This window comes from Zootoca vivipara, chromosome 2 (assembly GCF_963506605.1).
Source record: "Zootoca vivipara chromosome 2, rZooViv1.1, whole genome shotgun sequence".
NCBI lineage: Eukaryota > Metazoa > Chordata > Lepidosauria > Squamata > Lacertidae > Zootoca > Zootoca vivipara.
This window is the reverse complement of record NC_083277.1, coordinates 63,215,952-63,229,597: the sequence shown is the minus strand read 5'-3', so window position 1 is coordinate 63,229,597 and position 13,646 is coordinate 63,215,952. Positions and strand designations below refer to the sequence as shown.

Here is a 13,646-nt window from a genome sequence, read left to right as displayed (position 1 = left end):
TGATGCCTTATGAGGAAGGCTTAGGGAGCTGGGTATGTTTAGCATGGAGAAGAGAAGGTTAAGGGGTGATATGATAGCCATGTTCAAATATATAAAAGGATGTCATATAGAGGAGGGAGAAAGGTTGTTTTCTGCTGCTCCAGAGAAGCGGACACGGAGCAATGGATTCAAACTACAAGAAAGAAGATTCCACCTGAACATTAGGAAGAACTTCCTGATAGTAAGAGCTGTTCGGCAGTGGAATTTGCTACCAAGGAGTGTGGTGGAGTCTCCTTCTTTGGAGGTCTTTAAGCAGAGGCTTGGCAGGCATATGTCAAGAATGCTTTGATGGTGTTTCCTGCTTGGCAGGGAGTTGGACTGGATGGCCCTTGTGGTATCCTCCAACTCTATGATTCTATGATTCTACTGACTTACACTTGTATGCATGAAGGAGTTAACCTGAGCCCAGAGCTCAGGTTGCAAGTGGGTGTGGCTTAGCAGGCTGTCAGCAGCCTCTGCTCTCATTCTTTTCAGTCTTTTCTTTTTGTGCTTCATTGAAAAAGCAAGGAGCCATGCAGCCAATGGCTCACAGCTACAAGAAGAACCAAGTGAACTGAATCTCTCCAAAAGAGAGATTTTAAAGTCCGTATCTTTGGTAACCCAAAGATTGCATGATCCTTTTTGTAAGAAAACCAATTACTTTTAAGTTGCTTGAAACCCTTTTTTCATCTCTGTTTTACTGGGAGCAAATGGAGACTTGCTTGCTGTTATTTTCTGGAAACTCTGTGAGTAAAATATTCACTTATTTGCAAGCTAAGTGCCTGTGATTTATTCTAGCCTAAGTATTTTTTTTACGAGGAACATGTGTTTAATGATGGATGAGGGCAGATGTAAATCTAGCCAAGTATTAATGTGTTTAACTCTGTGCTAAACTCTGCTATGAGAAAGTAAGAATCTCTCTTCCAAACCCCTCTCTCCAACAAAGGTAGCCTTTCTGCACTGTGCTATATTGGTGGGTATAGTTGTGGTCTCATGGGCCTGTCTCACTTGTCACATCCATGCCATACATTTGGCTTGCACATGGCTTCCCCAAAGAATCCTGGGAACTGTAACTTATCCCTCACCATGCTACAATTCCTTAACAAACTACATTCCCAGTATTCTTTGGGGGAAACTATGCACTTTAAATGTATGGTTTGGATGTGACTGCAGTTGCAAATGGAAGATAAAGAACCACAGCCAAAAGGGGCTGATTAGAAGAGCTTAATTCCGTTTATTTTTCAAAAACATTTTCTTTATTATGGGCAGATGCTGTTTCAGAGGATGACTGCTAATGACGGCCAGATTGTTTGCACAGGACTAACTCCCTAGAAGTTCTTGTTTGTTTTATCTCAGCTATATGTTGCAGGTTGAACATATCCAATCAATGGCCTCCTTGCAATAGCCTGGGGGGCAAAATATGAAAGTCTACGTGAGAGGAGAAGAGTAAATGACAGCCTTTTCCACGTCATCTACCATAAAGTCTCTTTTGTCTCTTTTTGTGGGGGTTGCTCGGTGATCCAAGGCTTAGGGCTAGCAGTGCTGTAATATTAACTTACCCAAATCTGTAATAAATTTGCTTTGCTGCCTCATAGTAATCAGTGGCCCCTCCCCTCCTTGCTATGGCACTACAACTTTATGAGCTCTGAAGAACCATAAAGCCTTTTTACTGGCAGCTTTTACAATTGCAAATCAGAGCATGCAACTGGATAAACATTGGACAAAGCACCAATTTGCCATGTGCCCTCACCCCATGCACAGCATGTGGACCGCAGTTGTAGTGACAGATTTATGGGGCCTCATAATTAGCCGCAGTCCCTAGCTGTGGAACACTCACTCCTTTACCCCAGTTCCTGTGTGCATTAGAATAACCTTTTCATTTCAATCTATTCCCCTGCCAGATCTTCTAAGACAGTAGAAGGAGAGAAAGCCTATTGGTCACACTGGATAGAAGCAGGCTGGTGGACTGCCCAGGAATGAGACTGGTGTGTCACATGATGACTAGCAAAAGGAGACCGGTTTTGTGGCATTTGTCCTTGAGATGTGTTTGGGTGACAGAAACAAACTGAGAGGAAGTTACAAGTTGAGAAGCCCCTTAATTTTTCATAAGAAGCGTAGAAAAGGCTCATCCAAAGATCACTACTTAAATCAGAAAAATGTGGACCTAACCCAAATGTTTGAATTTGGATCAGGTGGCAGCCGGTTTCATGAGCATAGCATTTATCTCCAAAGCTTGTTGAAGAATAAAGTCTGGAAGCTTTGTGATGGCACAACTTTCCAGAATTCAAATTCCATGCAGACCCTACTGGGTCACACTAGCATTAAAAAAATGTGAGGCAACATAGCCACAAACTAGAGGTCAAAAAAGAAGTTTGCAGCTGTAATGGAAATACAGTAACCAACTCTGTTGCAGGCTCTAGCAGCGGCCCAACTTCTCTGCCAAAGATTCATATGACACACACCCCACTCACTTTTTGTGTGTGAGATCTGCTTTGCGTGAGTTTTGTGTTCCCTGCCATGAATTCACTAATCTGCAGCTTGGCTCAGTTCCATGAAAAATCTGCTTTGTATGGGTTCTGAGTTGTCTGCCACGAAGCCACTGATTGTCATTTGAATTAGAAACTGACAGCCTCAACGGATAAATGGTTGGCCTGATATCACGGGCGAATGTATCCCTTACTAGGAGGGGATTTGTGAACACATGGAACAGCTTAAAAACTTAGAGAAATTGTATTTTCACATCCTTTTACCATTGGGCTCTCACAAAATTCTGTCCCTTGATCCTAGACTTCATCTCTGAGGTCTCACCCAGGTACCAGAATCTTAAAGGCTGGCAACGTTATTGTACAGCCAAAAATAAATAACATTTATATTGTATTTCAGAATCACCTCGTCTCGGTCATTTACAACTTGGTTACTTGAAGTGCTTTTCTATCTTGGCTTCTTTCTTTTTCTTTTTACAAGGGCTGCGTGAAAAATTACCATTTGTAGCCCTATACTAGGCTCTTTCAAATGGTTTATTTGGCTTTGTAAGGGTTTGGGACTCAAGATAAATATTTATGCATTTCGAAACCACTGCCAGATGTGTGGAGTCTCTTATCTTTGCCACTGCATCATATCCCATGTGGGTTAGAGCTTATGTGCTCCAAAATTCATTGGACACCTCTACCTCTTCCCCCGCTACCCATTTATTAGGATTTGGTAGAGATGTGCAAATGTTTGGACTGGGTTCAATTCCAGTGGGGCTAATGAAGTGTGGAGTAGTGCAGAGACCGGGGGCGGTAGGGGGACATGACTGTCCTCTTTCAGCACCAAGCCATGCCTCAAAATCTACAGAGAACACGCCTGCCTTTTGTGTAAATGTGCCTTGGAGTGAGACCTCAGCCAGATGAGCAATAAAAAAACTTGGTTAACACAGATCGTCCACAAAGGCTTGTATATAAATCTGTGCACATGTATCCCTTGAATTAAAAAAAGAAAGGGAAAAAAACTGCGTTGGCTTTCAAAGCATCTCAGTGTGGACTGTTTTCCTCTTTCTCTTTTTCTTTCTTTTTCCCCCTGTTTGGATTTTGAGGAGCTCCCAACCCTTCCCAGAGTGTGTTTTCAGAGAGCCGGGCATGAGCTCCATGTATACTTTTGAAGTGAGCTCTTAAAAAATATAGGTGGCTAATGTCTTCAGTATGTACGAAATATACCATATGTTGTGAAACAAAAGGGGCTCTGTGCTATTAAAGTTTCAGCTCCACGCTCCCCTTCCCTCCCTCCCTCCCTCCCCCTTCCCACCCCCACCCCCTTTCACCCTTCCTTCCTCTGTTCCTGCTCAGGCAACTAGGAGGGGAGGGAGAGAAAGAGGAGAAACCCAGTTGCTTTGAGATGCAGGCTGAGGTGGATGGAGAAGACAGAATCTGCTGGCTGGCATGGTAGCCGGGGGGGAGAGCATCATTTTACTGCTGCAGGTAAGGGGGCCTAGCGGAGGCCGGAGGGCAAACTTTACTCAAGGCTGTAGGTTGGAAATGGATGGGGGGTGATGAAGCCCAACAGTGATCAGATGTTTGGTATATTTCACAAGTGGCATGTACAGGTCAAGAGACCAAGAACTTGGTATGTTCTCAGTAGTAATGGAAGAGTCGAGGAGATTCCTTCTCCACAGGTTTGGCTTTGCTATCTGTGTGAGGCACAGCCTTTTTCTTGCCACTCCAGTTCGATTTGTGCATTTCTCTCAGCAAGGCAGCTTCATTTAGATCATGAGTGCTTTCCTAGGATCAGGAAGCCTGTCCTGACTGCTTAAAGACACTGACCCGTCTGCCCTTCAGTATCTGAGAGCCAAAGGGCAGATATGGACCTCCAGAAATGGACACGTATATCATCCCTTTCCTGTTCTTATTTAACAATGAGCCTTTCATTAGGCAAGCGTGGTGGAATAAAGTACAGGAGCATCACGTGGTTGGGGGGAAACCAATCAGCATCATTCGCTGGGTTCCGTTACCTGAAGGAATGGAAGTGTGTGTGTGTGTGTGTGTGTGTGTGTGTGTGTGTGTGTGCAAAGAACCATCCTTAGTGAGCTGCAGGCATGAATTCAGCTTCACACAACTATGCACAAAATCTCATTTGCTCATGCTAAATTAAAAGAGGAAGCTTTGAGGGGCCAGCATGTTCATTTGGGCCCTCAGACTTTACAGATTGTAATGACTTATTGACTATTTTTGTGTTCTGAAAATCATCCAGTCAGTGGAATTCTATGCATCTTTACTTTATTCAATGGGGCTTACAGGTAAGAGTGTAGGATTGCAACCTGAACTTTACATTCAACTTGGGGTCATCCACACTTGCTTTCTACACATGGGTTTGCATGGTTTTCCATTTGTGTCACCATTTTCCCTGGGAAAACCCACTTTTTAACACTGAATTGGAGCAAACGGCAATCCATGGAAAACCCAATGGATGTTTGCTCCGATCAGGGGTATTTTTCTAGAAAAAGAGATGCCGGAACTCACCATGAATTTCTCCTCTGTTCTCTTATAATGGCAATGGTGCCCACCTGAGAGGTGCCGGAAATGAGTTCCTGTGAGTTCCAACTGGGGGGGGGGAAGCCCTGGCTCTGATTCTGTGGTAAAGATCAGGTTTTCCCAGTGGAAAGCAGTGGGACAAGCGGATATCTGGATGAGCTCCTTCTCTTTAAAATGCACATATGCAGACACAGATACAGACACAGACATGGGGTACTTTAGCAGTAAAGGTCCTCAAATTTCTGTGTGGGTCTGGAAAGCGTGAGTTAATTCCCTTTGCCTTTTGGATGGCTGAAGGTGCTGACATCTGCCATCGTGATGAAAGGCCTTCCTGATCACCCTTAAATCAACAGAATGTCCTTTGATTTGTCTGTCCTGTCAACATGTTGGGGTTGCTGTTAGTGGTGAAGAGATGCATGGAAGAGGAGAGGAGGGTAAAGGGAGTAAGCAAAAAAAGTCAGGAAGGAAATAATAGTGGGGGGAAAGAAAGATTATAAATACAATGCCACCTGACTGGCACATTCTGAAAGTTCTGTTGTCCCTTGGCCCTGCCTTCGCTTGCCATTACTGCATAACAATGCATTTGATATTGGTGATTCTAAAGCAAGGATTTCCAAACTGTGGTTTGGGAACCAGTGATCTAAAGGAAGACAACAGTTTCTAAAGGGAAGTAGGGAAGTCCAACCACAAATTCATCACAATGTGTTCTCGAAGTTTCTCAAAGGTGTAGACCAATCCAAAGTTTGAATAAAAAGTGGTATATTTAACAATAACAGGGTTAAGAACAACATGGGCTGGAATAGAATGGAGACAGGAGTGGGTGAATCTTTAAATGGAAGTTTCTCTCAGTTTTTCATTTTTCTAATATTAAATTCAAGTTGTCGCATTTCCATATCAGATTGTGATTAAAAAAACAACAACAACCACGATAAAAATTCACCAGCATTTTAATGTGCATTGCTCCTAATATGCATGTTTTTGCAAGGGCTTTTTCTCACCAGGATGCATTTTTGCAAGCAGTTTCCCCTGTTTGCACAGTTTCTCCATATTCATTCATTTTCTTGCCCATGTTTTATGATTGGGGGACTGCATCATAAAATTGCACCAAGTGTGGATCTCAAAGGATGGCTGCAGTTAGGTCTGCACATTTTTTAGGGTGGAGTGGGAGTTTGATAGATTTGCATTAAAATGTTAACTGGACCAAATTGCTCCCACCATCCCTAGTGAGCGTTGGAGACAGACACCCTCAGATTCAGACTACATGGTTTCTATTGATAGAATGGTAAGGAAGCCAAGGGGTCCTTGTAGTCCTCTTATTCTGCATGCCTGTGTTCAACTTCCTCTCTCCTTTCCCCACTTTTGCCTCAAAGGCTGTAAATTCTTTGCACAATCTAATTTTCTCTTACAGCTGTGTGATTCCAGCTCCCCAGCCACGGCTGTCTCCCGCCCACTCCAAGCAATTCTCTCAATAAATGCATTATATTTATTTTGACACTTATATCCTGCCCCTGTCTTAATATAAATCCAATTATTTATTTAGCACAACTGCACCCCACCACCCCCTCCAACAGTTCTCTGTTGAAAATAGGGACATCCCATTCCATAATCTTACTGGGTTGCCCCAGTCACTCTGGGCAGCTTTCAACATATATAAAAACATAGCAAACATTAAGCATAGAAAAAGATTCCCTATAAAGGATTGCCATCAAACGGCTCAGGGGTCGGATAACTCCATAGCCTCCAACATTTCTCCAATGAAAATAGGGACATCCTAAGGAAAAGTGGGACATTCTGGAATCAAATCAGAAACTGGGATTCTCTAAATCAGGGACATCCCTGGAAAATGGGGACACTTGGAAGGTCTGCCCCATTTTCCTCAAAGGAGAGCAGGGGGCAGCCTACACAGGACTATCACTTTCTGTTCAAAGCAGATTTTTATCCTACCCCTTCTCTGTGGGACTCAAGGTGGTGTAGATGAAACCCTCTTCCCTTTATTCTTACTTGTGAAGTAGGTTCCCTCAACCCTGCAATGTAGGTTAGGCTGACAAAGGGTAACAGGCTCAAGGTCGTCCTGACTCTATACCTGTCATGTATAGGGTCATCATCCCTAAGCAAGGATTTGAACCCTAACCCCCTAGCATCGATCTAGCACTCTTTCCACTACAATGGCTGTTCAATCCTTCCAGCAACCTTCAGAGGTTGGTTAGGCCAAGAGAGAGCGATTTGCCCCAGGTTGCCCAGGGAAGTAAGCAAAGATGTTACCAACTATTTGAAAGCAAGTGTCTCCAGCCCAAATTCATCCCACTCTAGTAGCTTCCAGTGCCATCAACCAGCTGGACAATGGTAGCAAGTGCTACATGGGGATGCCCTGGATAAATTTCAGAAGTTTGTGTTGAATGCAGCAGCCAATTTCCTAATGGAGCCACTCAGGTAACGGCTATGCCCTTAAGAGTCTTTGCTGGACCCCTGTTGTCTTTTGGCCACAAGACAAGCTCTGCTCTCAAACTGTAGACCCCTTACTATTCCCGTATTTCTAAGAAGCGGCCCTTCTCCTTGTCCTGGCCTGATTCTCTCCATGTTGCTTAATTAGTGACAGAGCAATTGTGCCTATATACAGAAGCCTGTGCTGCTCCTTGGCTCCGAAGAAGTTGAGGATGGGTAGTGGAAAGGAAGAAAAGAAAAGGAAGAAAACACAAAGTGTAGGCATGAAATGATTGACAGAAGCTATTTGTGCTGCCATGCACATGCCCTTGCAGTGTGCATTTCTAATTCACATCGAGTGTTTGTGGGGAAATGGATCCAGACAGTTGAATTCATTGAATGTTATCAGCTGCACAGAGATACACAGGAAAAGAGAGAGTGAGACGCAAGCCTGCACATCTGTTCTTCCATAGGAGGAAATGTGACTCTGGCCACATTTTTGCACCATGCATTTAAAGCACTATGATACCACTTGAAACACTCAGAGCTACGCTTCTGAGAGTGGTTTGACAATCAATCCCGTTTCACTGGGAAGTGGGAATAGGAGTCTCCTAACAACTCTCAGAACCCTTAACAAGTTGCAACTCCCAGGATTCTTTAGGGGAAGCCATGATGATTTAAAGTGGTATTACACTGCTTTAGATATGTGGTATGAATATGACTTAGCCCCTCTCTTTGTGCCCATCCCCCATGCATTGGCTAGAACACGTGTGCGGTGACTACACATGTAGACCATGGTGCACAGAGGTTGGAATGAGGTTGTATTTCCCCTATTCCTGCTAATTTTTATCTAAGCAGATTGTTTTTGTGTTTTTTTAAAAGAGTATTTTAAACATTTATATCCCAGCTTTCCATCAAGGCACTTTACAGTTCAACATACAATTAAATAATTAAAAGGTCTATTTTAAAATGGCTAAAAGCACACACTGAGTTATGATTAGTCACAGCAATAAAGTACAGTACATTATATTACTCAGCAAAAGGCTGAACAAAATGGAACCGTTTTCACTTGGTGCCTAAAGGATAAAAGACTGAATGCCAGGTAAATATATTTTGGGGAGGATGTTGTACAGTTCAGATGTCATCACCACCTCTGAAGACACCCAGAGCATGGTCTTGAATGATGGATTTGTTCATGTGGGAGAAGGTAGTTTTCTAGAAACTCTGGTTCTAGGCCATGTGGCGCTTTATAGCACAAAGAATCTCCATGGGGCAGATCTACATATTTAAAGAGCATCCAACATACATTTAAAGCACAAAGCATTCTGGGAACTGTTTCTGGGAAGTCTAGCTCTGTGAGGAGCAAACGACCGTTCCTAGAATTCTTGGAGGGAAGTCATGTGCTTTAAATGTACATTGGGTGCACCTTAAAGGTATGGTGTAGACCTACTGATTGTAGAACAAACTGGCCACAAACAGTACCTCCAGCTTCTCTGGATTGACTTTCATTTTGTTAATCCCAATCCAGTCCATTATAACTGCAGGCATCTGTCCAGGACACACACTGCTGCATCTGGATTAGATGAAAAGCCGAAATAGAGTTCTAGTGACACTTGAGCCCCAATCCTTGTATCTTGCAGTTTCATATGGATATTAAATAATATGTGGTGGTGTGGGAATAAACTTTGTAGCACTTTGTAACAGAATTGTGAAGAACCAATAAAGCAAAAACAAAAAACAAAAAAACAACTCCACCAGCACCATTGTCTATCACCTGCCTTCCAGATAGGACCAGAACCATCAAACTGTGCTGTCCCTAATTCTCAAACCAGACAAATACCATGGTGGGTAGCATAACAAACTGCTGAAAGGTCCAGCAAAACCCATGTGTTGCATTCCTCCAGTTCCTGGTGTGCATTGTCCAGCAAAGCAACCAAGGTTAATTCAGTCCAAAAACCTACCCAGCAGCCAGACCAACATGGGTAGGGATTATCCATCTTGATTCAGGAATGTCTGGCGTTAGCCATACATTGGTTGCTCTGTAGTCTGCACATATTCTGACCAATGCATAAGAAGGGTGGTCACATGATAGGGGCAGAGCCTCCTGCCACAGCCTCCCTCTTCCATTCACACAGTGAACATCTGTGTGCAATCCTATCCACTAGACCACCTTCCCAAACCTGGTGTCCTCTGGATGTTGCTGGACTACAACGCCCATCATCCCTGACCCCTGACCATGCTGGCTGAGACTGATGGGAGTTGTATTCCAAGAACGTCTTCTAGAGCATTTCCAGACTCTGGATTGACAAAGTAGAAACAGATTTTCCTGCCCCCCCCCTGCCCCGCAGGTGAAGGACATGTTCAGGCATTTCCCAAGCTTTCTTTTGGAAGGTGTAAATAACTCATATCAGTCATCACCAATGGCACAGCCCTTGCGTCTATTTGTCAGGAAACACAATGCGTAATTACTTTAAAGCCAGGGCGCTTGCTTTGAAATGCAATAGCACTGGATGTGAGCTTTCTTTCAAGATTGATGTGCTTTATGGGAAATCTGGATTACTGCCCCAGATGTTGCTCAGTCATGCTACCCTGTGGCAATGCAAAGGCTGCATCATACTACTGTAATTCCCCACCCACCCACCGCATGAATCTAAATGTATCAGTGCTGCAAGGGATATGACTAGCACTATGGCTTTCCCTTATATTCTGTGGCCAGACAGGATCTCATTGTTTTGAGTCTGTCTGTTACACTTGCAAAAATAGCAGGTACTGTGAGAAAGAAGGAAATGAACTGAGGGGTCTCTACCCCTGTGCACATATAATATTGGCATGCAGTTCTGAATTTGGCTGATGATTTGTACTTGCTGACGGTGATTAGCAATAAGAGGAGAGGTGATTCTAATGCTTATGATTCTGTTCTAGCTACTTTGTACCTAGAAAAATCAATCCATACAATGGCTTGATTTTCATGTATAATGTATCCAGTCCAAACAGTCTATACCACCACCACCACCACCAATTTGCCAAGTCTGTCTGGTCTTGGTGAGGCTGATCTCACAGCCAACTCGGAAGGTGAAGAAGCAGATGTGGCAAATCTAGGTTAGGAGGAGAGAGCAGCTGCAAGCAGACATGTTGAGTCCATCCCAAGCAGTTGGGCAGATCAGAATGAACCAAGCAAGCAAACCTGGGGAGCAAGGGGTATTTCACAGTGATGGACAGGTCACTGAGTGTAGCACATTCTCAAAAAAAATGTCATTATATAGTCCTTGGCAGGACTCTCTTTCCAACCTCCACCCCCCACCCTTAATGAGGATTGGAGATCCATAAAGGGGTTCCTATCTTACCTTAAATCTAGCTTCCCATTGCCTTTCTTCTATCTCTCACTGGGAACATTGTCCACAGTGGTGACTGGACTTTGTGGAGTGTGAGACTTTGGGGGCAACGATGCTGGTACCTTAGTGGTATTTAACTCAGAGGCTGCAACCTCTATGCCAGAGTCTTTGGTCTGAGAGTCCCAGGCTTCAGAGGCCCACTGTTGCTGGACTGGTGCTTGGTTTGAGGGGCAACTTGGTTTGTCTGTGCAAATAGGCCTCCCAACTCTGGATGCACCTATGTAGTGCCTCCCATATGGCCACCTCTTTCAATGAAGAATGTAAAGAGCATCATTTAGTGGGAATTTACATTAAGTGAACCAAGCACCAGTGGAGCAATGTCCCTCCTTCCCCTTCCAAAGGCAGATCCAGGGTTATGGGGATGAGAGCAATGGGCCAGATTTAGCTAGTTGGTCCTGCTTGCAGAAGCCCATACAAAGACATCTACAATGGGGCTTTTCCTCCCCATGCCTCCCCAAATTGGCTTTGGAGGGGGGATGTCAGGAGAACCTCCAGAAGAGCACATGGTGGGGGAGGAGAGGGGAGATTGTTCCATCAGAGAAGCAGATGGATTGAACTCCTCACATAATGTTTTCAAAGTTCCATCCATCAAAGATCCAGGGACTTGGTGCAGGAAGCAGGAGGAAAGCTATCACTCCACCAGTTCCATGGTGGTCCTTGTTGCCGATGCTTCTGGTTTGGGACGGGGCAGCATTCCTCACTTCCTTCTCCTGTTTGGTTTGGGAAGTGTTGGGTTTGGATAAATAGTCCTGGCTCCCCATCTCTTCCTCACCCCCTCCCAACAAAATTGTCATAGTCTCAGTGATGCATGGGAACTCTCCACCCACACTTACTTGCTAGCCTATTCATTTCTGAAGCTGTTGCTGTTGAGAACAGGCCAAGGAAGAACTGGGCTCAGGCCAGCTTCTCCACTCAGGGAGTCTGTGCATGATGAATGGATGCGGGTGGGTGAAGGCTGAGTGGGAGTGGGGAAAGGTCTTGATGTCTCATTCCCTCCTCCACCTAGAGTTTGTCTTGATGTTCCAGACTTTCAAATGCATCCTGTGGTTTTTTGTATGGGAAGGTACAAGAAGGTCAAGGATGGTCAAAATGGAGTAGGAGGGGAAGAGAAAGGCAGCAAAGCAGGCTGCGTGAGAGAGCAGGGGTCTCTAGTTCACTACGAAAGCACCTGGAGCAAGGCAGTAAGAGACTGTAAAAGGCACAGAAAAGTGCTTTAAAACCATCTCCTCTCTTCTACTCTTTCTTTGTCCAAGTTTTAAAAGCAACACTGAGTGCTTCCTCAGATCACATTACTGGATAAGCATGCAGGCTTAATGAAATCCAGTGCATCTTGGGGCTAATGCAACACAAGCCAGACATCATCTCCATCCCATTAGTTTTCTTTTATGGGGCACCCTTTGCCCCATCCCACACTGTCTCCACCCGGAAGGCCTCAGCTCATCTGCTGCTTGGCTAGCACCACGGAAAGGAAAGCAGGAGCAGTAAACAAATCAGAGACAGAATTTTTATTTTAAAAAAGGCTAGATTTTGGACAGGCATCTGGAATATGTTATCCTTTTATAAAAGGTAGTAAATGAATGGCTGGAATGTTTTTTTTAAAAAAACAAACAAACAAAAAACAAGCAAAATAAAAAAAATTCCTTCAGTAGCACCTTAAAGACCAACTAAGTTTATATTTTGGTATGAGCTTTCGTGTGCATGCACACGTCTTCAGATACACTAGAAAACAAGCAACAACACAGTTCTGCACAATGTAGAACATCCCTGTTGGAGGTCCAGGAAGCACAGCAAGATTTTGCCTCATATTTGGGGAGGGTGGGTAGATGAATTATTGGACAGCTTTTCTTCAGAATATTGTTTTCAAATAAATTTTGGATTGCTCAGTGTTGAATGAAATGCTATTGCAAATTCGTACTGGTGGATGAAAGAAGAAATAGGTTAAGACAGGAGGACTGAAAGAAAGAAGAGTTTAGCCCCTCGCTTCCTTTAAGAACATTAAAGGAATATTGAATGCTATGAAAACTGGATCCACAGCTGCACCCAAAATTGATGAATTGGGAAATTGGGGAGGCAATTTCACAGAAAAGTCTCCATAGGAGAGACTACATTCTTCAACAACTCAAGAATACTGTACTTCTTTTTTTCCTCAAAAATTTGTCAGAATGGGATTGATGTGGGGGAGTTTAAAGTCCAACAACTTCAGCAGCGCCAAAAGTTCCTCATCCCTCTTCTAGTGGCTCCATCCATTATTTGTCCCCCAGTACAATGTTGTTGGAAGTTCTCCCCATAAGAAAAAGGTGCAAGGGAGATATTGCAAAGAAGCTCAGAGGGACCCTTTATGCCAGTTCACTGATTGAGCAATATTAGACTGCAACAGATGGCAAGCAAAATATGTAGGGCTGCCCTGTCAGCTCTTGCTATGCATCAGATTTTATCCAGAGCTATACCTGGAATGGCATCTTGGGTATCAATGATTGCATCACTAGGCTTAAGTAGCATTTCACTCTCCTGACCTCTGAATTGACCAGCTGCCCTTCTGAAGTGACTTCTAGCACTCAATGAGGCTGTAAAATGCCCTCTGCTATATTTTACTTTGCCACCCATCCCCAATTGATGTGAAAGTCTAATGTCCTGAGGAGAATATTTGATGAAATGGTTCCATCAGTTTTGTCATTCACAAATAACATGGAGAAATGGGAACACTGTTTGTTCATCCCTCTCCTGTACCATTTCCGTGATGAAAATCTCACCTGCTCACCAAACTTAAATGTATTGCTTATTTCTACATGTTTTTCTTTTCCTAATGGGA

At 43.8% G+C, this 13,646-nt stretch overlaps 1 protein-coding gene across 2 annotated transcripts in view; it reads left to right on the top strand.

Moving 5' to 3' along the window:
- Window positions 1-540: 540 nt before the first annotated feature.
- SYNPO (synaptopodin) overlaps window positions 541-13,646 on the top strand; it is an 82,853-nt gene continuing 69,747 nt past the window's right edge. The window contains exons 1-2 of one of the 2 annotated variants that reach the window (XM_060271634.1): window positions 541-764; window positions 3,843-3,974. The gene's annotated coding sequence lies outside the window, so the exon portion shown is untranslated. The remainder of the gene's footprint in view (window positions 765-3,842; window positions 3,975-13,646) is intronic. The other variant, XM_035105671.2, reaches the window with a different exon arrangement.